The sequence below is a fragment of the Macrobrachium nipponense genome, chromosome 34 (assembly GCF_015104395.2).
Source record: "Macrobrachium nipponense isolate FS-2020 chromosome 34, ASM1510439v2, whole genome shotgun sequence".
NCBI lineage: Eukaryota > Metazoa > Arthropoda > Malacostraca > Decapoda > Palaemonidae > Macrobrachium > Macrobrachium nipponense.
In genome coordinates, this window is record NC_061095.1 from 50,350,016 (window position 1) to 50,354,483 (window position 4,468).

The window sequence follows — 4,468 nt, forward strand, 5'->3', positions numbered from 1 at the left end:
TTGAACTGTACTGATTAACATGCACATGATTTTTCATATTTTCATTCTAATAAACAAATCATAATTAGCCTATCCTAAAATTCCTGTATCTTTAACTCAACGCGAAACACCTTTTTCAGACCTTTTTAGGCTTTTCCATAGACCTTTCCTAATCCTCCCCCAACAACAACAACAACGACAACAATAAAGTAGTTTGTATTACTACTCACCGAGTAAGCCATAAAGGGAATCCGTGCAATTTTGCATATTCATGGAACTGACCATAAATTTTCTGCAGCTGAAACTTAATCTCGGAGAGGCTGCATCTCGAACCTCTGCCTCTGTTACTCATCGTCCATCTTGACCGGTTTTGGTTTTAGTTGGGAGGAAGGACCTGTGGGTAGATGTGCTTGCTTGGATCGCTTGCTTGCTACACTGATTGCTTGCTTTGCTTGTTTGCTTACCCGATTGTTTCCCTTGCTTTCGTTGTTTTGCTTGCTCTGCTTGCTTGCTTTGCTAGTTTACTTTAATTGCTTGCTTGTGTGCTTTGCTTGCTTGCTGGATTGTTTGCTAGCTTGCCTGCTAAATTGCTTGATTGCTTGCTTGCTTGCTATATTAAATGCTTCCTAGATTTGTTGCTTGATTTCTTGCTCAATAGCTTGCTTGCTTGCTTGCTTTGGTTGATTGCTAGCTTAATTACTTTGCATACTTGGTTGCTTTGCTTGTTTTGGTTGTTTGTTTTGCTTCTTTGCATGCTTGCTTTGCTTGCTGGTTTGACAGATTTGTTTCCTTGTATTGATTACCTTCTTGCTTGCTTAGCTTGCTAGCTTGATAAATTTGCTTGCTTCTTTGCTTGTTTGCATTGATTTCTTGTCTTGCTTTCTCTGCTTGCTTTGCTTGCTGGCTAGATAATATGCTTGCTTATTGCTTTGCTTGCTTGCTTGCTATACTGGTTGTTTGCTTGATGGATTTGCTTGCTTGCATCCTGGCTTGATAAAGTTGCTTGCCTGTTTGCTTGCTTGTTTTGCTTGCTTGCCTGGTTGCTTTGCTTGCTTGTTTTTGTTTGTTTGTTTGCTTGGTTTACTTTGCTCTCTGGCCAGTTTAAATTCTTTCTTTGCTTGCTTGCTTGCTTGCTTACTTCCTTGATTTGCTTGCTTGCTTTGCTTGCTTTCTTCCTTGATTTGCTTGCTTGCTTTGCTTGCTCGCTTGCTTATTTACTGTCTGTTTGTTTGCTTTGCTTCCTTTGCTGTCTTGCTTGTTTTGATTGCTTAGATAGCTTTGCTTATTGTTTGGTTAGCTTTGCTTGCTTGCTTCATTAATTTGTCAAATGAATAACTTATTTACTATCCCTTTATCAGAATCCCAATGCAAATTGTAAAAACATTCACAATCCTCCTGATATCTTGAGCATCGTCGACATTTGCATATCGATGCAGTTAACCTTCAATTTTATCTGGAGCTGAGATGCCGTCATCTCAAAGACTCCCAGAGCAGCATCTCGTTCCCTCTCGATCTCTTAAATTTTTAGCAAGCAGATTCAGGAGAAATATTTCAAAGACAAAGTTCAAAGACTTTTTGTGTTTGAAAGTTTGTTACCTTGAGTATTACTTGAAATATTACCTGTTTAGTCTTATTATAAAAGTGAAAGGATATTCTATGGAAGCTTGAATTTCAAGTCAGTGGCCCCTGTGGTGGGTTGTTCCAAATGAATAGGGTTCATCGTTATTATTATCAGGCATGTCCAAATTCCAAGAAACAAAACACCTTTTTATCCTGCTCTTTCATCTTTTACAACAAATATTATCTTCTAAACTTTTCCTTTTCTACATTCTATTAATAACACTGGAACATTCGAAACAAACGATTCTTTGGTTATACAGACAATGGACTCATTTCATAAATCCTAATATAACTCAGTCAGCAACTGTCGTGTGATTTCTTACCATTTGCATAAGAAAAAATTAGCAAATTCTTTTAAACCCTCGTGAACACATACATCAACAGAATAGACGTTCTCTTAGCTTTTGCGAACTGCAAAGTTACAGAGATCAGCTTTTTCGCAGAGTCCTGTCAGACCGAAATAGCAGGAGCTTGCCAAAGGATTTGAGCATCGTCAGAGGCTTTCGAGTCGAATAGGAGGTTACAATATTCCCAAATTGGTTTGTCTTGTAACCAGAGAATATCTTTGTGGTGACTTCTATCAGCTGAATCGTTAACTACACCCGACCACTCTGGTAATAGAATAGACCAAGTTATATTCTTTTTATCTATCTTTTAGATCTCCAGCTGAAAACCCTTGGGAGGAACTGTAGTCAGCACCCTTCTAAACCCAAGACGGCTCCAAATGGAAATCAGCCTCCTGCAGAGAGAGAAAGAAGTTACAGTCAAAGGTAAAATATAAGTAAATAAGAAGGAATTGAAAATAAAAACCGATGCACCTGAAAATTCAGGAGACGTCAGCAGCAGCAGCAGAGATTAAGAACGAATTATCTCCTGGCTGGAACATGGAGATCAGAAGACTCCACAACTGCGTTAGGCATAGTATTCCAGGTTTTAGTTGTGGCCAAGACAAAACTCCTGGAATAGAACTCCTATTCCAACGCGACAAAGAACCCAGTCCCTACCGACGAACTGATTCACAAAAACACGAGTGAGACAACTTAGTGATTCAGTGGTTATGAAAATATCAAAACTATAATGTATCTCTCTGAATGTAGTTACTCATTCTTCATCATTTTTTAAGTTCCCAAACTGAATTTCATTACCGTGAAAATGACTCGTTAGCGATTTAATTAATGAAATGCAGACCATATTAAACTCCATCTTCAACTCTAATCTGAATACTAATGAGAAGTTATGTGGTACATTGTGAATAATGGGTCCTTGTTTTGGGGATTTTTTTTCATAGGAAACATTTTGCATGAGTGGAATGTAAAATGTTTTATTCTAAATAATTACTGGTGAGATCTAGAATAACGAGCTTAGATACTGTGACAGAGAGAAGAAGAAGAAGAAGAAGAAGGAGAGAGAGAGAGAGAGAGAGAGAGAGAGAGAGAGAGAGAGAGAGAGAGAGAGAAATCATATGTTGTAAGAAACTGACAAGAGAGCAATTTACCTTTTCCTTCTAGGATTACGGAAGTCTCTCTCTCTCTCTCTCTCTCTCTCTTTTATGCTTTATGGCTCCTACTGAAGAAAGCGATTGGGCCATGATATTCCAGAAGTATTGTTATAATTCAGGACGGAACGTGGAATGCATCCAAAACTACCGGATTCCTATTGTTCCCATTCCCAAAAGCTATAAATATTACAGTGTGATTCCTGAATACCTGAATATTTTCACAAAATCCTTCATGACAGCTCTGAGAGTTTGAGCATTTTTCATCTCTCCCAAGGACGATAAAATGAAACTTACAAAAAACAATGGATTTGTAACGAGAGGGAATTTTAGTAAAGAATGGCCGATGTCATTCACAAGAATAGATATGCACCATGATAATACTACTAAGAATATGCAATTTGCAGAGGGATTTGCAAAAGAACTATTAGACAGAGTTTGAACCAGAACTTCATAAGAGTTGCAGAAAATGAACTTCCTAACTTCCAAGCCATAATCTCACAAAAGAAGATATTCCAACCCCATCAGAGGGGCCGCATAGCCGATAAAAAATAATTTGCAGACGAGCCAACCACTTACCTCTGACCCAAATCCTCTGGAAGAGGAATGAAGGTCCATCACGAAGTTTCGGGGGAATGAATTTTAAAGTTTTATCCAAAGCTGAGGATCCATCTTATATTGTAACTTAGTGAAGAAGAAACTTATAAAATACTTAGAATATGATATGAGCAGAATATTAATGATTAAAAGTTGACTAAAATTAGAGTTTTCACAGTTCCGAGACATTCAAGTCTTAATAATGACAAGTCTCCGAGACTAAAGAGAAATAAATGAATCACTTGGAGATTGGAATCAAAGACTTTGGTCGGTGGAATGTGAGTCAGTCAACACAGCATCAAATCCAATATCCAAATTCCTTTTTCACACTCACCTTCTCCCAGCCTAGGCCAAAATACAATTATGTAATTGAAGATAAACAAATTACTCTCTTGTCAATTACTAATATAAATATGGGAGTCAAGGAGCTTTACAATTTGTTCATTCAATATGAAAGGGTATCACAGCTTGTGTATTTTCATCTCATTCAAATTACGGTCTTTTAAAAGTCAACTGCCCTTTTTGATGATACTTTCTAATAAAAATGTCTTTTTGAGACGAAATATATAAATTTAGTCTTTCAAAATAAAAATAAAAATAGTTCACAAATATTCTTTTAAATCTCCTACTTTTAAAACGGACTCATATCTAACCCAATTTGCTTATTACTGCCAAGATTATCTTCTGTAATGACCAAATATTGATTTATCAAGAGCAGTTATTCAAATATGCTTCAGTATTCCATTTCTCTGTTTTATATACGTATTTGATATGAAT